Below are 24676 nucleotides of genomic sequence, written 5' to 3'. Positions count from 1 at the left end.
CTTGTCAATGACAAGTGATCTGCCAAACTTCCGTGTCTATGCAAAAAGTGAGTAGCTCTACTTTCTGTGCACTGTTTGTGGTGTGAAGCTCCGTTTCTAAACAAAATGCCAGGGTTCTTCTGGAAGATGCACAGCATTAAAACCTCAACAAAAAAGGAATAAGCAAGCGATACTCTCTTGCACTACACTAGAGTCCTGCGGGAAAGCCAAACCAGCAAGTGATCTTTTTCTACAAAGTGCTGCAGACGAGCCAAGAAAAAGATTCCTTTTTGCGGACACCAAAGCTACGCTGGAAAGCCAAAATGTGTGGTGTCTGTTACTGCAGATTAGCTGCAAGACAAACATGTTCACGCAAAGATTTATGAACCAGGCTGGCGGGGTAACAAAATCATTGAATGAGGTTACAACAAAATGTGTTATGAAAAATGATATAATACTGTTTGCTATAAATAGCAAGTAAAGGTATAAAATGATTTTGACACTAGTTAAGTGAAGTGGCCTGTTGGAAATCATTGGCAAAACCTAAAGAGCAACATTTCATACAGCTGCAAAAGTGAAATAGCAAAGCGTGGTTGGGGCCTGAATTCAGCAGGCATGCTCCAGCTGAGAATGTATAATTGCAGAGCAAAATAATTATAAAGGCCTAGGGTAAAGGTGAGCTTAGTTGAGTTACCACCAAGGTATTTGGTAGAGAGAATAGCTACAAAAATAAAGAAGCAACATGGGAAGCTTTATTTTCCCTGATTAAAGTTTATCAGCACTGAGCTTCATGTTCTGCATGTCCCATTGAAGAATGTTACACCTGCATGCACTCGGCACATCACATTTTACGGTATAACACAGTTTACTTCGAACATAGGTAAATAAGAGAATATTGCATAAACAGTTCATTTATACGTGAAATAGAAACAGCAGGGTTTTTAAAACGAAGCCCGTAAGTGTGCTGAATGAAAGGGACCAATGATGAGTTTATGTTGTTACTAATAACAAATTTCAACGACCTTGTCTGAAACAAACCCCTTCTATGGAGAGACTGTGTGTAATCATAAGATTTTGTTTTTATAAAAGGTTGTAAATGCCCTGTAAATGTATGTCAAAAGGTATTTTAACGCCCTAGTCGTGGCCTGTGAGTCATCGGCGCTTTTTTATGGTGTTTAGATGATCAAGGGCTGTTGTACGGGATCCACCTTCTCTTCTCACTTGGTCACCATCTTTCTTAGTCACTGCATTCATGTGCTTGGTCAGGGAGCTAGCAAGCGAGGACGACAGTCGGCACCAACTATCAGCCGAGTTCCTTCAGGCTGGGACAATTGCTGGAGAGGCTAAACAATGTTTTTAAAATCCCTAACTGAGAGCTTTCACTTTTTGTTTTGTTAAAGAACATTTAGGCAACCCTTCAAGAACTGTCCGAAATAACAAAAATGACTATTGTGCCCATTAAATAGTTAATCTACGCACAGTGAACGATGGCATAAAATCTATCAATGCGAACCTACCCTTTGAACCTGCTTAATATTTAGCAGAGACTCACTCCATTCATTAGCTGTTTTATGGCACTGTGGGTGGGCTACTGGTTTCCACTTATGGAGCGTGTGGGCCGCGCTAGTTTCCAGTCGTCCTGTCTAATGTTTTTGGAGACTAGCACTACCCTGCAGTGTACGAGCCATGGATTCCTTGGGTTGGCCATGTGAAATTCTAGTGAATCGTTACAAGCCACCAAAGAAAGGGAGCATTTGTTTATCGACCACTGTTTTGTGGCCACGAAAAGTTTCGTTCATTAATTAAAAAGACTAACAAATGACATCAATTTTATTGCAAACTTCAAACAAATAACTGGTATTACAGAAAATGTTTAAAGCAGCTGGAACTCCGTAGCCACTTTCCAGCTATTTCTCCATGCCATCAGAGAATCTTGTTTGTGCGACTAACAGATACCGACCTATTCCACTGCAAAGAAACATAACTGGGCGATTGTAGTGGGGCCTCTAGTTCCGTTTGATCATATCACTTGAGTGTTTACGTACAGTTAACACACTGATGACTGTGTTTATAGTGCATGCACATATAACATCAATGTAGTTTGAAATTGGGATCTTTTTCACCGTTTCTTTTTGTTAAATTCGCCCCATGACAGCCTTGACGTTTGCCTATCAATTACATTTGCAGCATGCTCGCTGCTTATACCTGTTTACACAAACAATCCGTAGATGCTTTCACGTTCCAGGCACATCTTAAGATTCTCTTTGACGTTGCTTATTGAGCCTGTGCAGAACCCATAGGTTTTCATATGCTGGAGTGCATGTAGGTGTATTAGACATGATGGCCGGCCAAGCGTACAATCTTCCTATTACCGTCTGTACAGCCTCTTCTCTGACCCTATTGTCTGGGTGTGTGTCCTGAATTAACTTCCTTTGCATGAGGGACTCAGTCAAGTCTGGCCAACATAGCGTACACCACGGTACAGTGCGACGTGAAAGTTATACCAGTGCAGTGGCTATGAGATGAAGCGTCTAGCTAGTCTACCTTTTGAAAGTCGCAGGTCCTAAACTGTCATAGAATCATGTATTCTACTACGAAATCTTTGGTTTCTACTAGGAAATCTTTTTAAGCGCTGAATATCACGCAATATGATCCTTGTGGCGCATGCTCACAAGACTTTTCTGCTCATAAAACGTATCGTGGGTGTAAAACAAATTTTAAGCTACAATTTCGCCCACTAGAAAATAAGAACTTCCCGATTTTCGGAAGTTTTCCTTGCTAATATTTCAGAAGAGGAGATCTACTGTAGTGGTACGTACGTGGTACATGTGTGGGGACACCAAACATTACCTTTCCTATTCTTGGTGCAATTGTCTGTAATTGTAATGCGCACATGTGCCTAGTAAAAAACAGTTGCCGCCACTACCCTTCGTCCTCGGCACTGTACATTCTGATTATCTTTTGGCGCTGCTAAGTTGTCTTCATTTTGAGAACACACACCGCCATTTCAGGTCGCCCATTTAAGCATTCTGGACTTGCCGTGGTGCAAACTGTTGATAGCAGATGCCGCCGCGCCGACATGTGTTGGAAGGTTCACAGAATTACGCTCGGACGGTGTCTTTTCTTGTGTGGAACGTAGCTTGTTCGAACGGGGCCAGTCGGCTGTGCGATGTCGTCTCACGTACGCTGAAACTACGCAGGTAGTACCATCGGCGTACACCAAGCATAACCAAGCGGTCACAGGTCAGCATTACTCGAGAGCGGCTATTTTGCTGCGGTCTGGAAAGGCTGGCTGGGTCCCCACGCAATACATAATCACAAGCAACTTTCTCACGTTTTCAGATAGTGCTTCTAACAATATGAACTCCGGTTTATCTACGTTGTCGGCCCGAGAAAATCGGAGCTTCGTCACGCGTTCGGATACGCGACTCCATTTACGCGATCAGCTGGCAGCAGCAGCAGCATCGCCGGCTGCTCCCGCAAGAACAAAAATTGTTTGTTTAGAAAAGTTTTAGCAGTTCAGTGGTGCGTTATTTTGTACTGCAAATAAAAAAAATGTGTATTTCGGACTACACTACACAAAATAATGACAATTAATAATGTTATGACGTCATTATGACGTCACGCGTGGCAGCAGCCGTTGCCAGGGGGGCGTGGCTGGTGCCACGCGCGTGGCAGGAGATGCTGCCAATACAAATTTGCAGGCTATTATCATTTGAATATACCTCGGTATGGCGGCATATTTACCTAACTTCCTGCGTTAAAAACTTTGAAAGAACACTCGCTAGCCTACATCATTTTGAAATGGGCGACGTATTCGCCGCGAGCTCGACATGTAGGTGGCGACAGCGTCGCGCTGCTAGTGTGGATGCTCCGCTGAGCGGCCCGTAAGAATGCACACTGTGGGCGCGCTTCGTGCCTTTTTCTCGCCGTATGTGCGCTCGAAAGGTGCAAAAAAAGAGTGGTACGCTGTAGGTCAGTTCCTCAACGTTCAATGTATAGCATGGAAGCGGCAGTTAGTTTTCATTACTACGCCAAAAAAAAGCGACGACTCATCGGGTATCTCAGAATGGCCGTAATTGTGACAATGAACTTGTACGCTGTGGCTCGTAGCAAGCTCGATATTTCCAGACTATGGCTGTGAGCCTTCAATAAAAGCATAAATAGGAACATAGCAGGAAGCCTCGGTCTATGAAATTCCGTTTACAACGGCAATCTCAATCGCTTTCACTGGTAGCATGACGCATTCTTGCATTTGTGGGATGCCGTGAAATGGTAACACTACTTAACTGGCACGAAATTCTTTCTAAGAGCTTACGATATTTTTGGGTGTTCGAAAGGCAACATAAAATTACTGAATTTTGATCAGCGCAGAGATATAAATGTAACCGCTCTAACGGGTCTTTTAAATGAAATTTTAGCGACTCTGAAGGAAGGTTTGATGAATAACGGTTTCGGATCACTTATTTACGGCTTTCGTCGCAACCGAACTTGCGAATTGAATTGTCCGCGCACGCAGTACAATCAACATCTCATGTTTAGCTAGGTTTTCGCAAAGTGACAAGCAGGTTTACAGTGTGCAAACCAACCTTCTGGGACCTCACAGTGAGCACAAATTTTCTGTTACGGTGCTCTGTTGACCATTTGCGTTCCTTTTAAAACCTAGCAGGTGCCTGCAACAGCGAGATGTGTTTGCATTCTTGCGTATAAGGTCGCTTACGAACCCTAGAGATGGCAATAAATGAAGTTGCGCTGTTGCAGATGTAGTAAAACATTAATCCTTTTTATTTCTCGTTGCGAATCAGCTCAATGGGTTCCCGGTAACTACTTTGTTTTGTAAACTGAATATCGCCTTTGTCTTGGCATTTAATTCTTGAGGATTGGTTAAAAAATGAAATTCTGTGCATTTCGTTTTTTTTTTTTCGGGAAAGGGGGGGGGGGGGTCCTGCCAACGTTGCAAGAGCAGCGAGAAGATAACGCATGTAACGCGAAAAGCCAAACTATGGTTATCAGTTTTACGCACAATCGAAACTACACTAGGCGTCGTGTTCTGTAGCGGTGAAAAAGCAGCACTTTAACACGTATTTTCAAAACTGATTAACCCCCCTTTGGTCCGAGATTGTCCAGGAATATTGGCTCGCCTTTTTCAAAATTATATTGAAAGCAAGCATCGTGGGAAAAAATTAAAAAAAAAACAGCGAGTCATGGCACACACTCCTCACACATGTGGGCAACAAACGTGCATCATATTACGCGTTTTCTCCACTTTCTTTAAACTTATGTCCACCTTAAGAGGTTAAGACGTGACCATATTAGGCATTAGGCAAACGTGAGACACGTTTCTGGACAAGGTGATTCATGTCTGATTTGAAAATGATATATATGAAATTGATTGATTGATTGATTGATTGATTGATTGATTGATTGATTGATTGATTGATTGATTGATTGATTGATTGATTGATTGATTGATTGATTGATTGATTGATTGATTGATTGATTGATTGATTATAGGGTTTAACGCACCGACGCAACGCAGGCGATGAGGCGCGCCGTAGTGGAGGGCTCCGGATTAATTTTGACCACCTGGGGATCTTTAACGTGCGCCGAAATCTCGTACACACGGGCGTTTTTGCTTTTCGCCTCCATCAGAAAAGCGGCCGCCGCTATATATGAAAATGACACCCGAAATGCCACATGACAGACGCAAACTCACAACTGCTTAATTTTACCGAAAAATCCCCCCTAAATTCTCTTGCGCATCCATAGAAACGTATTTTAAATAATACGTAAAGTTAGCAACTCCATACAGTGTAATAAATGTTTATTCCTCCTCCGTAGTATCAACAACGACTGTCCAAAAATGGTATTTATTTTAAAAAAAGGTACGGGAAGGACACGATCACACAGGCGCTTGCGGGTGTAAAATACGTGTCCGGTAATGTATGGGCGATAGCGCACGGGTCGTGTGCAGTGTAAACGTTTTTGTTCGTTTCTTCTTTCTATAAGGACACAGCGAAATTTTACAAGGGTGTGGAATTTGCACGCGTATGCACAGGTCTTGTCGCATCTAGTACCCGTTTCGCGTACTAAACTTTTATCCTGTAAATAATCACCACGCCACCTTCAAAAAGCACCCTTCGACGTTCCCGAAACGGTAGACGACTGCACTCAACAATAAGAAAAGTTCAATGTGTGGAAGCAATGTTTATAACACGTTTCCCACTCAAGCGGTGACCAGGGCGATGATGTTTCGTGGAATTAAACCAGCGCATTAACCCGCAACGGCCGCTGATTATTGCATTTCTAGAGGAAATGCGCAAGCAAAGGTAACTATGTCATTGCTTACTGCCAAACGAGCACACATATTGGCTGTTTTGTCGTGTGCAGCACGCGTCTTGCGCCGCACGTAACGTGAAAAAGCAGACGACGCGAGAGCGCCATCCACACTAGGAGCGGTTCGTCCCGCCGCCGCCAGGGGCCGACTGTGTTCGCGCTCGGGGCGAATGTATAACAGGCGGAAACATCGCTTTAGAAAAGAAGCTCGTAATGCGAGTTTTCCGTGTGACGAATATTCCGGTGATACGAGAATTCCTCGTACTAAATGCCCTGTGACGAGTTGGCATTCCTGACCAGTTTACCTGTGACGAGTTGGCCTATGACGAGTGGACTTGTGACGAGTGGGCCTAGACCCGTGCTGGCAGCATGTTCAGTCTCAAGCTCAAGCGTCTTCGCCCCTTTTCTTATAAAGCCATTTGTGTATGCACCTACGAACCCACCACGAGGAGTACAAAGAGAAGAAAAAAGAAAACGTGCAGATTATAGCCGCTCCCTAAGCAGCCGGCCGAAATCACAGAAAAGGGGGGCCCGCGTTCTTCGTTGTAGCCCATCTTCCAAGAACTTTATTACGCTACGTCCCCGCCTCACTTTTCTGTCTAGGGTTGTGAACTCCTGTCGATAGTTTGAGTGTAAGTGAGTAAAAAACATTTTATTGAGGTGGTGAAGTGGGAAGTTATCAACACACGCCACCCTACATGCCCACTCTGGGTTGCATTCTTTGCTGAACTTTCCCGGAGGGTACGGGCCGCAAAGAGAGAAAAAAAAGAAAACCTGTGCCTCACTTGCCGAGAGAAATTCGGGGAGGGACAAGTCGCTGACCCTTGGGGAGAACGCCCATCGGGATCCAGAATCCAAAATTTGCTATACAACAACAAAAAAAGAAAATAGAATAACACCTTTGTTTTGGCGGCATTTTCAGAAGGCCTTTTCGGTGCATCAACATACCATTACACGCACAGTTAGTTACCGCATGGCTACATAGTGGAGTTGCAATGAATTAGAATTTTTCATGTTCATTTTTAATAATTATAAGGGCACTCAATTTCTTCGAAACGATTTCTAGAGTAATTGTGTATTAAAGATGGCTCCGCTATCATGTTGTATTGATTTGAACCCCAAGAAAGACGGGCAGTGCAGGTTTTCTCGTTGGATGTAAAGTCTCGTTGGATCTAGTGACGCTTTGGATCTATTGACGCGTTGGATCTAGTGACTCGGTTGGATCTAGTGACGCGTTGGATCTATTGGCGCGTTGGATCTAGTGACACGGTTGGATCTCTTGACTCGTTGGATCTTCTGACTCGGGCATCACGTGACCTAGTGGATCTCCTGACTCGTTGGATCTAATGACCTGTTGGATCTAGTGACCATAAGCGTTCGTGATCTTCGGGGGGGGGGGGGGGGGCATCAGTTTTTCACAGGACAATTGTAAGCGTTGAATGGCCCATTCACTCGTGTAGGCCATCGCTATATAGCTCGCACTAGACCGCTCTTAGTGGCGAACCGTATGATAAGGTTATTGGTGTGTTCATCTAATGTGAGGGGATCGATATGGGTTGAGGGATCTGGGTTGGGGGAAGGGAAATTCCGGTTATCGAGAGAATTTGGGTCATATCCAGACCAGGTGGTGCAAATCAGCCTTGACGGTTGCTGACAGTATGGACATTTCGGGTTGATGTGGGGGAAGTACCATTGGCGAATTTTTTCCTGTGAAAATGACGCATCTGTGTAGAATTTGTTAATAAAGATTTCTTGGGTTCTTGTAAGGAAAGGTCTCTTGGAAACGTGATCCCTTGGCGTAAGTTCCTTGAGTCGGAGTTTATTTTCGTGTTTGTACCGGTGTATTCAGATGGCGGTGGGTACGCTGGTACTTTCGGTCGTGTCCAAGCATTCAGGAAGGTCTGAAGGCTGGGCGATGGCGGGGTCAGCGGAGGAGAGAAAAGAGCAAGCCTCCTGCGCAGCTTCGTGGGCTGCCTGATTCCCTGGTGCCGCCAAAACATGGCCAGGAGTCCAGTCTATGCGGACTTGAATGCCGCACAGTTGTAGGGACATTGCTAGCCTGATAATTTCGTTTACGGAAGGGTGCGTTGAAAATGGTCGTCGAAGTTCTTGAAATGCTTCGTAGCAATCGGTTAACATTCTGATCTTTTTTGGTATGGGTTGATGGTGGTCGTACATTAAGTAGTCAAGAGCATGGGTAATAGCGAGTAGTTCCGTTTCCGTGGGCGTGGCAGTAATTTTGGAGTGTCGGGTTTCTTTAAGGGTTCGGTCATCTGGGGAGACCCAGGCAGTTCCAACATTTGGAGGTGCCAGGCTGGCATCAGTATAAATGTCGATTCCGTCGGGCTGTTTTGTAGTGAATAGCCTCTTACAACGTTTTTGTCTAGAAACGGCCCTTGAGCGGCGGATGGGGTGGGTTGTTGTTGGTTCCGTCAGGACAGGTCGTTGCCACGGAGGAATGGGTATCGGGAAATCAGGTAAGGGGATGCGATCTTGCTTATCCCAGGCGAGCATGTTGTTTCAAATCGTGTTTGAACCCCCGCTTAAATGCCATGTGGTTCGGTTGACACGCAGTGATGAGGACGACCATCACCCGAAGGACTGATGAACATGCGGGACTTGAAAGAAAAATACGCTTGTTTTCATGAATGCCTGACGTTTTGCGTTTCCTTTGTCGGGCCCAACTTGACTCTGAGGGTGGTTTACACACACGGGTCCAGCGCGGGCTCCGCAACTGCCCTGCGAATTCGCAGAATACGATTTCGCCTGCGCATTCGCAGAAGCAGTGCCGCTTGTGCGGCGAAATTATCTGTTCTCGTTGCTGTAACAAATTTCTAAATGTTTGTAACAGTCGAACTGCTCCTGTGAACGTCGCTTGGCATTTGTCAATTTGTCGCGGCAGTGAAAATAGAAAACTAGATCGTTCTGCCACACAAGCGGCACTGTTTCTGCGAATTCGCAGGTGAAATCGCGTTCTGCGCGAGACACATGGACGACTGGTGCATGCGATTCGCATGCGAGTAATCGTTACGACGGTCGCCACGACTAGTCGTACGCGTTAATTTGACACACGTGGTCCGATGCGCGCGTGCGATGCGTAATTACACACCCTACCTTAACCCTAACTTTCCTCAAGTGGCCACGCTAATTCAACGCAACTATAGCGTTGAGCAGCACACTCTCTGTTCGGACATCCCCCACATTTTCACCGTTATACTGCCGAAGAAACTCGGACAGACCAGGCTCCACGTTCTCAATATATACAGTTCTCCGAAGCAAACAAAACATGCCTTCCGCGACCTCTTCCACTCTGCTCTCACAATCGCCAACCGTCATCCACTCGTCATCCTAGGTGATTTTAACGCCCCTCACATCGCCTGGGGTTATCACCGCACCACCAAGAAGGGTCGCCTCCTCTGGGACACTATTCAAGCCCTCCACATTACAGCACACAATGAGCCCGATCTAGCCACCCGAATTGGTACCAGCGTCCAACGCGACACGGCACCCGACCTTACACTCTCCCACTGCCTCGGTCCGGCCGCTTGGCAACCTACTCCACATACACTGGGAAGTGATCATTATATTACCGAGCTAAGCACCTCGCTACAGCTATCCCCCCATGAACATCCCACCCACACTACAATCACAGATTGGGACGCCTTCCGATTAGAAAGCCAACACATACCACCCCCACAAGGGAGCACAGAGGAGGACTTAGAGGAGTGGGTCTCTAACATTCTGCGTACAAAACAAGAGCACGATCGCCCAATCGACCCGGACATTCCTGCGGAGTATGTAGACTCCAAAATGCTTCACCTTTGGGAAGCATATTCCAGTCTCGAGCGACGGTGGAAGCGTCACAAACACCGCCATCGCCTCCGCCGAAAGTTAAATTTACTTCGGCAGGAAATCACGAAACATGCAACCTATCTGGCCAGAACCAGCTGGATCCAACTATGCGACGATATGAGGGGCAAGCTTTCCATGCGTCGCACATGGGCATTACTCCGTCATCTCCTCGATCCCACAAAATCCCGAACGCATCAACACACGCGTATAACCCAGCTTCTCCATGGTTTAAACCTGTCCCAAGAGGCCATCCTTCGACAGCTCCACACTACATACATCCCGAAGCCCTTTCCTTCTGACTCCACCCCCCTTTTCTACACCGGCACCCCTAATTCGGAGCTAGATGCTGAAATTACGCGAGAGGAGGTAGAGGCAGCATTACGCGCCCTTCGACGGCAAACGGCTCCCGGCCCGGACAAAATCTCGAATAAAATTCTTCGCCATCTGGATGACACATCTATAGACCACCTCACCCAATTCTTCAATGCACACTGGAACGCTGGTACACTACCTCGTAGTTGGAAACACTCCGATATAACTTTGATTCCCAAGCCAGCCAAACCTCTCGCACTGCCCAATCTACGACCCATCTCGCTCACCTCCTGCCTCGGAAAACTTTTCGAACACGTCATTTATAATCGGCTATCCGCACACCTTGAAGAACATTCCCTCTTTCCCCCCAACCTCATAGGCTTCCGCCCCGGACTGTCCACACAGGACGCCCTTCTGCAAATCCACCATGATATTCTACAACACCCCCCCACCAGAGACTATGCGGCGATCCTCGCCTTAGATCTCCATAAGGCATTTGATCAGGTAGGGCACTCCGCCATTCTTAGCTCCATCAACACACTGCACCTAGGCGATCGAACATACACCTACATACGCAATTTCCTCACTGATCGCACCGCCACTCTCCGACTAGGCACCGTCAAATCAAACATTTTCGACATGCCCAACAGAGGCACCCCCCAAGGGGCCGTTCTTTCGCCTCTACTATTCAATCTCTCCATGCTCCCTCTCGCGAATGCTCTAGAAAATATACCGTCCCTCCACTCGACAATATACGCGGACGACATTACACTTTGGGTCACGCAAGGCAGCGACGCCCACATAGAGGCCACACTCTCAGCAGGGGCTGCCACAGTCTCCCGTCTTGCTGCACAAGCAGGCTTGACTTGCTCGGCGTCTAAATCAGCACTCTTACTCCTTCCTCCACCTAGAATTAGACCCACTCCCCTGACCACCATTCAGGTAATGCTGGACGGACAACCAATCCCCCGGGTCTCCCAGCTTCGCCTTCTCGGCATGCATCTCCAAGCCAACAGGAGCAGCACAGACACCATACATCTTTTGCGCACTCACACCATCCAGACTATTTGCCTCATTAAACGTATCACGTCTAGGAAACATGGGCTAACGGAATTAGAACGGCTGCGAATTGTGCAGTGCTTCCTGGTGAGCCGTTTTTGCTATCACCTCCCGTACGCACAGCTCACCCCATCTCAACGTACCTCCCTCGATGCCCTACTTCGGAGAGCCTATCGCTCCGTGCTGCTACTGCCCCCCCACGCACCCACCCAACGACTACTCGCGCTTGGTATACATAATACCATAGACGAACTAATCGAAGCTCATCGCCTGGCCCAGCTTACGCGCCTTTCCCAGACCCCGGCTGGTCGGCAGATCCTCGATCGAATTCATGCCAACCCCCCGCTTATACTAGATCCTCCAGCGCACATCCCCCGGCTTCTCCGCGGGCGTCTCCTAATTAAGCCGATCCCGCGAAATATGCATCCAGCTTACCACCGCGGACGCCGTCTAGCCCGAGCCCAAGCACACCTCTCCCGCTACCCTTCCTCTGAGCATACTCTCTACGTAGACGCAGCGGCCTACCCCACCCATCCTGCCTTCGCACTCGCTGTAGTAGGCGCTTCTCCAACAATCCCTCAGGCTTCAGCTACAGTCGCCACCACCTCCTCGGTAACTGCGGAAGAGGCAGCCATTGCCCTTGCCCTAACTCAATTACCTACCCCCCAGATCATTTTATCTGACTCCCAAACTGCCATACGAAATTACACAAAGGGCGTCATTTCCACAGCTGCCCTCAAAATTCTTCTTCAGAATCCCCCTGCCCACCCCGTGATGCTGCTGTGGACTCCGGCCCACACCGGCGTAGGTTGTAATGAGACGGCACACCAACACGCCCGAGCTTTGATATCCCGGGCTCCCGTTTCTTTTACGCCTACACACGGCATCCCCGAAATGTCCCACGCGTACCTACTTACGTACAGGGACATAACTCAACATTACCGCCTCCTCCGCAGGAACCTACCTCCCCCGCACCCTTCACTTACTCCGCCGGCAGCGCACATGTGGCGGCTCTTACAAACACACACTTTCCCACACCGCACTCTCCTTGTGCACACTCACCCACACCAATTCACCTCCCCTCACTGCCCCTCATGTGGCGCGCTGGACACTCTCTTCCACTCGCTCTGTGAGTGTCCGCGCGACCCCTTCCCCCCTTTCCCCTCCCCTTCTCACTGGGAGCAGGCTCTGGGGAGCTCTGACCTCGCAACGCAAGAAGCCGTCACGGACAGAGCCCTGGACGTCGCGGGGGCCCTTTGGGCCTCCGCCACCCCCCTACCCTGAACCCAGTGTAAAATAAAGTGGCACTACTACTACTACTAGTCGGCGTCGCTCCGCCCACGGTTTTTGGCCTCCCTATTTAGGCGCATTCCGGCCGATTTAGAGATGTGCAAGAGAAATCCGTGAAGGAAAAGAAAACATTTATCAACTTGAAGCGAAAATAAATAGTGCTATTACGTTACACATTGCATTTCTATATGTTCAGTTCAGCGGTGTGGGAACATTTAGCATCCATGGTTCCGCTCGTCCATGCTGTAGGTTCCGCTGGCAACATGTGTCGACCAGGCGGAGAGAGCCCACGGGTCGACGGCGACGGCGGCGGTGAGCTGCTCCGCACGAAATACCCGGAATTGCCACTGGCGCCTCCCCGGGGCTTTGAAAGAAACTTTCTCAGCGGCGACACCTACGGGCGCTCATTGGCTGTGGCCCCACGACGATCGCAACGATGGCACGACTGCATCTGGCTTGCCAGTCGCACGTCGTGAGCCTCCTCCGACAAGCGAACGACGCCAAAACCGGTCCTAACGATCAGTCGTAACGATCAGTCGCATGCGAATCGCGTGCACTTGTCGTTGATGTGGCTCGTGCTTAAATGTAGATTTTTAGATACTTTCGCCGCATTGAGGAAAAGCCGCGACAATCTAAAAGAAAGTTCTTAGTAGTTTACTGTTCGTCACAGAAAGGGCACTGAGGGTAAGTTAGCCAGGCCTGATTTGTGTGAATAGAAGGTTAAATGGGGAATTTCGCACCGCAATACAGTAATCGTTCCTTCGCCGTTCCGGGGTCCACAAAACAGCAGCTTCCATGGATGAGAAAAATGGTTAAAATAAGATGGAGTGAAAGCGCCCTGCCAGCGACCGGAGAAGTCGGAAACGCCTGAATCTCACCCCCGATAAATAAAAGGCAAACTGGCTAACTTATCGGACGCTTCATATCCCTGCACCATGAACTTAGACTAAACGAATCTCACGTATAGCTGATGTGGAACAGGGGATTGCGCATTTATTTTTAAAGTGGAGCTGTTTGGGGAATATTGCTCGGAATATATTGTCCCGTTTGTCAGCAGGTTGTGCTTCACGGTAAAGACAATTTCTTGCGAAAGCTGTGTACCATTCATTCCGATGTAGATGTCTTTAAAAAAAGTCGTCCTGAAATTGACCGCTAAGACGACTCTATCATTGCGTTGGGTTTTATTTAATTCTCGTAATGAGTTAGTTCACAGTGAGTTTTAAGCGTATTGAAATCCACACCTGTTGTCAATGTACGCAACGGCTTCTACGGGACGACTGTGGGTAGTGTACAGAAAACAGCTGTAACTCATGTTTCAGCGGAACAATCCCGAAACAAATTGATGTCGTTTGAAGGATCATATGACAACATAACAGTGGAGTGTTTTATCTCAGTCGGTATCATGGATAATTATCAGTCGTAGCTTTAACACAAACATTAAACAATGCAAACATTTTTTTTTTCTGGGATGGTTTGGTGAAATATCATGTACCTTGTCTCCAGACTATTTTTTCACTTTGATTTTTTCGGAGATCTTTCTTAGTTTTTAAGCGTCTAGCAAATTGATAGCTGGGAACTAAATAACCACCCAAATGACCTCTAGGGCTTGCATGGGTCGATATTAGGCTGAGGATATTCGGAAAACATTACTTTTATAATACCTGAACGCAAACTACGCTTTGTTGCGTATCGCCGTCGCCCAAATGGCGTAAGTGCGTGGGTTTCTAAGTCTCAAGAAATGAGAAAAGAAAATCGTATACACATTAACAGGCACCCAAGGAAGTCATACCAGCAGAAAGAAGAAAAAGTTGGTATATTCTTTGAAAGGTTCTAACTCCCCATCGTCTAACGACAAAGATGCATCAAACGCGAAGCTTTGTTCCGCCGCAAACCGAACCGAATCAAAGTCCAATTTTGTGAGGGATTCTTTCGTTGTCGTCTAAGTTTAGACTTTGATCGTTGACGGTTTGGACTTGGATCGTTGCGGTTCAGTCATCTTTCACTTCACCGACGATCATAATTCGTCCCCCTTCATCTAACGACACAGATGATTAAACCATCTTTCACTCCCTCCCCCCCCCCCCCCCCCCAATCATTGTCACAGACGATGATCCTGAAGTGCGTTTTAAAGTGGACGGTCGTCATCAAAAAGGCAAAGAAAGCTTCGCTTTAAAAAAACAAAGATAGTAATGCAAAAATACGTGACGTTGTGAATTGATTATTACTGCGCCCTAACTTTGGTAGAAAACGGAAGGGGGGGGGAGGTTGCACTTTGAGAAACAAAGTGAGATTGAGATAAACTGCAGTCATTGCAACATAACCTCCCATTTCTACTAAATAAATATCAAGGCTCTTCTAAGTTATCAAAAATGGAACTAAGAACGTTTTTTGTTTGTAAAGAATAAATATTTGTTGGTACTGCATTTTTTTTTCAAGTGGCTGTATTTTGTAATCTCCTCCAAACTGATTTTGTATTTCATTGTATTTGTGGATGGTGATCTTCAAAATTGTGACACGACCTATCATAAATAAAACTCGGATTTTGCGGCCTGAGACTGCCTGGAAGTCGTTAATAAATTAGGAACACGTAATAACGACTTTATTTTATTCCAAGCGAAACAGAATTTTTAGGATTACTTTCCCATTAGCCTCTCCTAAAGATTATAAAAAGGAAAAGAACAAAATAACAAAGATAAACAAAAGCAAACAATGAAAAATAGCTCATACATGTTAGTGGGAACTTCCGAAAACCGTAACCATAAAAAATGGGAAAGCGAATTGTAAAAATAAAACAAGCAGTGTAATGCATTACTATTCGTCTGTTTTGAATTAACTGTACGGCTGCACCCTGAATCGCTATCCGTGGAAATGCAACCAATTTAACTCCCTTTTTTTTCGCGTTCCGGCATACCTCCACGTTCATAGGGGTGTTTATTTAATATTTATCTCTCTACTCGCGCTGGTAATTGAGAGACAGCAGTTGTGCAAAATGTATTTCTGCGAGGTTAATCGCTTACTGTTCGACTGCAACGCCGATCCCTTTTGCTCTTTCTCGGTGAAGGCCTGATTCAGCGCGTTTAGCCGCGTTCGAAAGCGCTTTCCCGTTTCGATGGCCGCTTATTTGATAATGGCTTTAAACGTTTCCTCTGTCTACTCGCAGCGGGCAGTGAGCGAGAGACTCAAAGCGACCCTATATTAAATGCGGGGGTGGTGGTGGTGGTGGTACCTTGTGAGATACTCATACCCACTCTGGGTGATTGGTCAGGAAATGGGCGCCTTACCGAATTAAATTATGCAGTTTTTTGTCGGGAAAGAAAACTATTTAAATATTAGAATGGATTAGCAGTAGATGACTAAAAAAATAAAAGGAGAATATAGAAATAAATAAAAGAGTTAGAAAGAACACCATTGAATGAAAATTAGGAAGTAAGAATCACGTAGAGAGAATGTGGTACAGACGAAGCAGTGAGCTATAGGGCGCATAGGCCTGGCAGGGGAATCTAGCAGGGCCAAACGATGTCTAACACGGCAGACGGCCTGATTCTAGGATGAACGAGTGTAACGCTCGGCGAGGATCCCCGTGGCAGAATCCGAGTTCTTTCGCCCCGAATGACAAAATAAGTGTAGCAGACAGCAGTAGGTTTATCCGGATGCATGTGCTCTCTAAGTACCTTCGTCTTACAGAGGAGAACCGTTGGCAGGAGAAGAAGAAATGGTCGATTGTTTTTGGTTTATTGCAGAATGCGCATAGCGGAGACGGGGTCAGATTAGAGCGGGGCAAGTAATAATTTAAATTTGGAACGCGACAGCGGAAGCTCGTGAGGGTGAATTCGCAAGATCGCGACTGCCTTATGCTGCACTTCCATGAGTAAATGTGCGACTGGAAACGCGAGTACTCTTTTTCTTCTTCCTCGATGGAAGTATAGGCTAATTCGACGCTTTTCGTTGCGTTCTAGCTTGTTTTCGTGTTCCGATGGCCAGTTGTTCGATAAATGGTTTAAATTCTCTCTGTGTCTGCTCACTGCGGGCTGTAAAACTGAAGGTGCCTCTGATATGTTAATTTTGCAACTGTCAGCATATTCTTTATTTTCTCTTTCTCGGTGAAAATACAGCCTATGACCACCACCTCCGCTGGATAAATAACAGTAGATAGGTGCGATTAAACAAGAAGTCTCCCTCAGACACAAGCATCCATTCTTTACCAGAAGAGGACCTGGCCACACGGGTGTAGCGTTCGGCCACGGCATACCCCCATGAACCGAAGACTAAACTTGAGCCCCCCCCCCCAGTTTCCAGCAGCACTGGAGCACTTTGCTACGAAGAGTTGAAACTTGCGCCGGTTGGTACACAACTTTGAGAGTAGAGGGCAGCGCAATGTACGAGACGAAGCGGAGACGAGACAAACACAAGCTCTTGTGTTTGTCTCGTCTCCGCCTCGTCTCGTTCATTGCGCTACCCTCTACTCCCAAACTTTACTAAGGCCAGTCAGCGATACACAATAGAATGGGCAAAGAAGCTGTGGTACCGGACAGGCCGCCACTGCAACTCTAATTTGGTCACGCTTAACACTAGAACTCTGTCGGGCGAGGGAATCACATAGTGGAGCTCTCGGGCGCTAAGAAGGACATCATAGGATGAAGTTAGGTTAGAAGAATAGGGCTTTAAGACATGTTGAATTGCGGGCATTATCAGTGCTATCGATAGCATCGGGAAAGAAAGGAGCCCGCATGGGGCAGGATTGTTATTACGAAGAGGTAGCAGGGAATGTGAAGGAATTCTGCAGCAGAAGTGAGACGGCCACGGCCGTTGTGGTCACGCTTAAGAGGAGCAACAAGTTAATAAAGGTGGTGCAAACCTGTGCATCGATACTTAGCTACAGGTATGAATGAGGCTGTGTACAGCATCTCTGGGGATGTCTGTGCACGATAGTGATGTGAGACTAAGGCAAAAATACGAGAGGAGCAGGCAGGTGAACAAACCGCGGGCTTGGAACTTCGGGGAAGGAAGGTGGAAAAGCCGTACGGCTTCAACTTAAAGCGAGGAGTAACTTGAGGATTAGGAATGCATTCTTCTGCTAACGAAGAAATGGGAAACTGAGATGAAAATTTCTTAACCTGAAAACTAAAAATTAGATCGACTCTACTTAGGAGTCAATCTAGATAATTTACCGAATGCAGCGGTGCAGCCAAAATCGTGAGTAGGGATCACAGTATGGCGAGGAGAACTCGGCTAGATTTGAGGAGAGAAAGCAAGAAAACACCAAAAAAGGACACCAAACTTGCAGTCAGAGACAGGGCACAATAAGGGTATAGAGTAACGCTCCAGCGCTAGGTCGCCGCCTTAACCGCGGTGAAGTGGCTAAGGCGTTGTGCTGCTGAGCCCAAGGACGCGAGTTAAATCACTGCCGCGGTGGCCGGGTTTCTCATGGAGGCGAAAAGCGAAAACACCCGTGTGTCGAGGTTTTGGTGCACGTCAAAGATCCCCAGGTGGCCGAAATTAATGCGGAGTCCTCTACTGCAGCCTGCCGTATAGCCCAAATGTCGCGTAAACACCAAAATTTTGAAATTTTAAATATTCTAATGACATGATCGTACAGCGAAGCTTTCAAATGAGTTAATGATAGCGGAAGGGCGGCGATGGCGCTCGTGTTCCTGGGGTTGTTCCCGCACGGTGCACGTCCAGCTTCTTGAGCAAGAACGGACGCATGGGCAGGACTCCGCTGCACTGACTAACGTTTCTGTCCCTACGTTGTTTATCATTATCGCGCTTCGGCAGTCTTAACAATACGAGGCTTGCCCATACGTAATGGTAACACTAATTAGTGGAATGCTTGCAGTCTTTTCCGGTGCAAATTCGTAATGTGAACGAGTAATGACGCCAGCCTACTGAGCTCGAGCTTATCCATAATGTCGCCTCATACTGTTAACGTTCTCATGCTACTTGCCCACAGGTTTGTGGTGCTGAAGCCCAAACAACCATGTCGCCTTATATGGTATATATTCAGCCTTATACATTCAGACTTCGATGCTCAGTGGTTGGTGGGCCGCGTGAGCATGCTGTCGCTCGCTCGGGACTAGAATGGCCGTTTTGCCGTCTATTTTTCCTCACTTCGACAAGAACATGAAAGACGCCGACGAAAGCAACAGGAACAGCTTCACTGAAACGTGGGGCATATGACTGAAAGGTGAAAAGAAAAAAAGAGAACGCCCTGGCTCTCAGATTTCGGTCTACTTCCTGGACGTCACGCATTTGTGTAGACGCTGCTCCGATCTTTTTTTTTTTTTTCAATTTTGCCTCCTGCGTAGATATCTACACGGTGAGCAATCGCAGGCAGTGCTTTCCCAACCGGCATGCAATTATGAAAGCGTACCCAGCAGGTTATCTCTGATTATGCAAGGTCAGCAAACGGGTCACAGGTGCCTGCATAGCATTCAGTTGCTCTAACCAAGCCAACGAGAAAGTCTTTCGCCCTCCTATCTCCATTGCCCTTTCTTTGGCACCAGCACATGTCCAAAGCTTTTGTCCAAACCCATGCACTCAAAATGACCGTGGCAAACATGCGGCATTGGTTCATTATCGCCGTACTTTATAATGGTGGACCTCCATTGCTACATTATGTGTACTGTGATGATCGTGTCGCCTTCGTTAACAAGGCGAGCGTTCTTTGTTAACAGTTATAAGCGGGCTGGAGTGAAGGGCTCACTGTTTGCTCTTCTTGCTCTAGCCAGGCGACACCCGATCGGTCCTCGTACAGTCCCTTCCGTTCACCCCCTAGCACGTCCAAACCACTTTCCAGGCCACTTTGTACTCCGCCCCCCCCCCCCTCCACGCACACACACACACACACACACACGCCCTGGAAAAGCTCAACCCACGGTCTACTAGTCAAGTTTTTTGAGAAACGCAGCCAGGTGTCTGCGGTCATCGAGTCCCAGTAACGTGCACCCACTACCGGGCCGCGTCAGAGCCATGCCGGCGGCGACGCCCGAGGGATAAGGGGATAATCTCCCGCGCAAGCCAGTCGACGCTCCGCCTGCTGCGTGGCTTCAGCCGAGGCTCAGCACGGCATTAAGAAAGAGGGGGATATTTGTGGCCTGCCCGTGAAATGGCTGTGCCCTTTCGAGATCGCGGTACGAGTCACACGGGATCGTTGAATTTGAATCTCGACTTATGGCCTAATCTCGCAATCTTGGCTGCGTTTGGCGCCTTTTGAGATATTACGGACCGCACTACCGGTTCAGAAACCTAACCAACAGCCCTCACAAAAGTGCTGGCACGATATATAAAAACTGACATGGTTCGCTCCGTGAAGGGGTCAATACGCCTTCCTGCGATCATGGGTGCCAGACGCCGCTTGGAACCAATTTTAATTAAATCTGCAGTGTTGTCGCAGTCCTGAGAGGGGGAGAAACGGCACAGCTCAGCCGCCCTGTGACGTCAAACTTGCTTAAGGAAGTGCCTCACGTAGAAACTTCCCACCGGTCAAACTCTGGGCGCTGCCATCATTCCCTCTAAGCGACATACATATTAGTGAAGAACGAAACTGACAAGCAGTGGAAGGAAAAATTACAACACAACGTAAACATTTTAGTGGGGCTTTAAATGTAAACGATAACATGATGGAGGGAAAAATCACAGAAGTGGTAACACCTTTACTTCCGATAACATTAGCAGTGAAATACTAACGCGCGTGGAGCAGGTTAATGATCCAGGTATTAATTTCGACAGGAAGCTATGGGTTCTCCACGAACATCAGGGTAATTACTCGTAGGGTTATTAGACCCCTCGGCGTTGTGTGTCGCTTATCATAGGAGTTCAAGGCGCCTGATTCTCCTTTCGATCTCTGCACTACAATCTGTCGTCTACGGCTTGGGTATGCTTCTGTAGTCCGGTGTCACGTACGAAGCTTCTGCCCTCAGTTGTCGCTTCGCCAGTAACTATAGAATTAACTGTGGGTCACCGAATTCGTTAATGTTATTAACTGACAAATGGTGGTAATGAATATGCACCTAACGGGTGTGTCACGCACCCGCTGGAAAGATTAACCAGGGCGAAAACATCTACCGGGCTTTGGTCGGCACTGACGGGAAAAATATTAACTCGTAAATTGGAAAAGAAAGCAGGAAAGTTTGTCGAGAATTGGATTGCCTACGCGTGAAATTGTAGAGCATATAATGACTGAACGGTGGTGAAAAATAGTTGCGGTAATCATCAAAGTGAACACCGAAAGTACGAGAGCAAACGCGCTGTGGTAAACAAAAGTAGAACGAACAGCTTGCTTCTCCTTTTATGTTGCGGGAAGAGCCACAGCACCCACCACCTAGCCTTTAAATATTCTGATATTTAAAAGTAGCTGGACGTAATTAATGGCGACCCGAATTAGCCAATAATTATGGCGCCCTTACGTCGCAGAATAAATTTACGTCTCGCCCTTTACGTAACTCCCGTTTGCGGCCAAAAAAAAAAAAAAAAAAAGTAAGGAGCATAGAAAGCGTCCGCCGCGTATATACGGTTATTTGGCTCCTCCAAGAACAACCACCTGCCGCCGGGAAGCGACGGCAATACATAAAACAACGGTCGACTCACTCAGGGCTTGGCACCGTACACACAGTTCAGTGGCAGAAAGCCCTGATATTAGAATACCTGGAACTTTTTTGCGGTGCGCATGGCACAAGCATTGCTGCAAAGCAGTGCGTTACTTCTGCAGAAGTTGTCGTTCTTGGCATTTTAAAAGTATACGTGCATGCCTCCATATAACATGTTGTTGCTGTGATTCAATCGTGAGAGCGAGTGGCATGTTTAGGTATCCTCTCGCAACTTCGCAGCCTTAAGGAGATGAGACACAGCTATTGACAGCAAATGTCGGAACAGAGAGGTTGGGGAACAGTCTGGTTGAACTCAAAAAATTCAGTTAAGGATGAAGAGTTCCTACAAGAAACATGACGGCACAATCCGGTGAAACCCGCGAGAAAACGAAGCCACCTCGAACTCATTCACAGTCAGATACGCTGCAGAATTTCGAGAGAAGCGCAAAATTTGTACGTTCATTTTTTTTAGTAATATGTTGTACTCAGAGAGAAAGGGAAATCATGAAGATTCTTTTCGACCACGAGGCAAGTTACGTGGCATCTTTACAGTTCCCCGAGTCTACTTCAAAATGCAAAGTTGGGGGATTTCCTAGTTTTAAAATGACTTGTGAGGCAGTGCCAATAACATGGGTGCAAAAAATCCCGGGCCATCTCCACTAACGTGAAACCTGGGGAGGGGCGAAGCATGCAGTGTATAAGTCTAATATTGGAGCTTTGGCGTTTTAGCCAACGGAGATTAAACCGTTGAGAGGGTAGAAAGAGAGAGAGAGAATCAACTTTTATCAAGCCCATTAAAATGGTTAGTGCACGCAGACACCAGACGCCTTGGGACCTTCTTCGCGGGCCCCACATGCGTCCAGTATACAGCTTTGTTGCAAAAGTCTCCTGTCTTTGAAGCACGAAGCTCTTTAGCGCGAGTCGTAAACGAGTGTCCCGGAGTTTTTTTTTTTTTTTTTTTTTCAGTACGCGTTACATTCTAGCGCGGGGCGTAAGCGAGTTTCCCGGTGTTTTAGTACCGTGATTAGGCGAGATGAACGACGATTACGGCGACGACGACGACAGGAGACGCCGACAGCCCCAGCCCCTAAGGGGCTTCGCCCCTAGAAATGTGCCGACGGACGCTCAGTGCGTGTGCTTCTTTGCCAGCTATAGGTTAGTGCACGTGGCGGCAAGCTTTTTTTTAGGTTGCCATTGGCAAGTACTCAAGTTGCATAATAAATCGAGGGTAGCTCATCCGTGACGCCACCGCCTCATAAAGCAAGCATCTGCGGAGTGCCTCTGGTTCGTTCTCAGAAGTTGTGCTACTCTGCGCCAATCTGTTCGTAAACAATCTCTTTTGCCTTTTCCTTTTTAACCCTAAATAAAAATTTATAATTTTGGAAATCGCTCTAGACCGCTATACGCTTTACCGACTCAGGAGAACTATTCTCTAAATGCAAAGCTTACCATAATCAAAAATGCTTTGCACAACGCTCCCCAACTTTTGTGTAATTCATCGCCACAAGTTTCATCGCACATGTTACACATGATTGATTCCATCTCTCTGGAACCTCGTAAAACCATCCGACTAAAGTGATATCGCGCACAAAACAACCGCTCACCTTTAACATTAGCTGCGCGAAAATTCTTAGTTAACACTAAATAGTTCACGAGTAGTATATCGCCTTAAAAACTGTGGTGAGCCGGCAAGCCTCAATTGCGTCAATAAAATGGCCCTGTGATCACCTGCTTAGCATCTTTAGTCGTTGCCGCTAAGATAATGTTTGCCTAGTGGGAGCGTCCATTTACTTCGAATTATGCGCAACTCCTCCGGGACGGTTTATCGAGAGCAACGTAGACCCGTTCGCATTACGGCGCGGTTCAGAGCCGGTTCGTTCTATACTCTTTTCCTCAGTTCGAAATAGGCGCGAAGTTAAAATTTGGTGTTGAAGCAACTGGAAGCGATATTTGTAAGTTAATTGCCTCTTGCTGTTACGTAAAGCTCAAGGTCTCTTTTATGTAGTTAAGAGTTCGGCGAAAGTTCGTCTGATCAGGAATCATGATGAGGACGAAGGGAACCCGGTGATCAAGGAATCCGTACGGGTTCCGAAACGTCCCTGTGTTTTTCACCTTGACTTGGTCAGTGACCGCAACTTCGTCCTCAAGTTCTCTTTTATGTTTTTTGTCCTTTAAATTTTTGTGTCTTCCGTGCCGTCACTTGTGTCCCCGTGTTTCAGGTAGAGTTTCAACACTGCACAAAACATGCTAGCCACGCAGCTAACCTGCCTGCGAAATCATGTCCGCGATGCCATTTCAATTATAAACGCGGCGTCTTTACCACTAATAAGGTACCTTAATCCTGAAAATCAGTCTCGGATCAAAGCACGTTCGACCACCCAGTCCAAGCCTTGGCTGCTGAAAATGCAGTGTTCCCCTGTTCTGTGAAACCTACAGAGGCACTCGATGTGGAATGCCGTATTGTTCTGCGAAAAAGCGTGAACACAACGTTAGCTTTTACTTCGTTCAAGGCGATGGAAGACTCTTCCTCTTCCACGTTTGCGTTTCTACCTTGCACCTCAGCCACTACTGCATTGCGCTTACAATCCGGCAAATAAAAAATAGGGCTGGCATTTCTTGGAAGTCATCGGATGCATGAAATGGCTGCATTACTGTATAAACTCGCGGATATACAGTAATCTGTAGTGAAAGCAGTGCCAACAGCAAAAGGGAGGAATAATGTGCGGCGGTACCGATTACAGCCTCCTGTCTCGTCACTCAACTAAAGCTATTCGTTTTCCGTTGCCCCAAAGAACTCCGCAAAAGTTAAGGCCCCACTCTTCCCTCCACCTGAACCGAAGAATGAAGGGCAACCAGCTCGTAATAAATTCCAGTTGCAAGCGGGCGCTTCGACTTTTCACTTTCCAGCGGCATACAAACTCACAAAAAACACGAAAGCTTCAGGGCGGGTGAAACAATGTCGCATCTGCATAGCGGGTCATTCAGGTGTTCGGAATGGCAGCATCTCCTTGAAAGCCGCGAGACCAAAGAGGGAGGAGGCTCACCGGTCTGAGGCACACTCCGGTCGGGCGCTCGGGGTCCACGCGGGGTGGCGATGTGCGTGCGCGGCGGTCGAGCTCGGTCTGCGGAGTTGAGCCGAAACGCGATCCTTTTTGTCGGCCCGGGGGCGGAACCCGGGCCGACCCCCGGTCGCTCCCATTGGTCTCCGTGCAACCCGATTGGCCTCGCCGCTCGCCGACGCAATGCTGCCCCATCCCCGCCAC

General features: G+C 47.2%; 1 protein-coding gene across 1 annotated transcript in view; it reads right to left on the bottom strand.

The window, feature by feature from the left end:
- LOC144167769 (uncharacterized) overlaps nt 1–24581 on the bottom strand; it is a 48370-nt gene extending 23789 nt beyond the window's left edge. The window contains exon 1 of the mRNA XM_077696950.1: nt 24458–24581. The gene's annotated coding sequence lies outside the window, so the exon portion shown is untranslated. The remainder of the gene's footprint in view (nt 1–24457) is intronic.
- Between the last annotated feature and the right edge of the window lie 95 nt (nt 24582–24676).

Source organism: Haemaphysalis longicornis, unplaced genomic scaffold (assembly GCF_048455015.1).
Source record: "Haemaphysalis longicornis isolate Haplotype H1 unplaced genomic scaffold, Haemaphysalis longicornis Haplotype H1 scaffold_2, whole genome shotgun sequence".
NCBI classification, from domain to species: domain Eukaryota; kingdom Metazoa; phylum Arthropoda; class Arachnida; order Ixodida; family Ixodidae; genus Haemaphysalis; species Haemaphysalis longicornis.
Note: the sequence above shows the minus strand (reverse complement) of the source record. Positions and strands in the feature narration are given on the sequence as shown.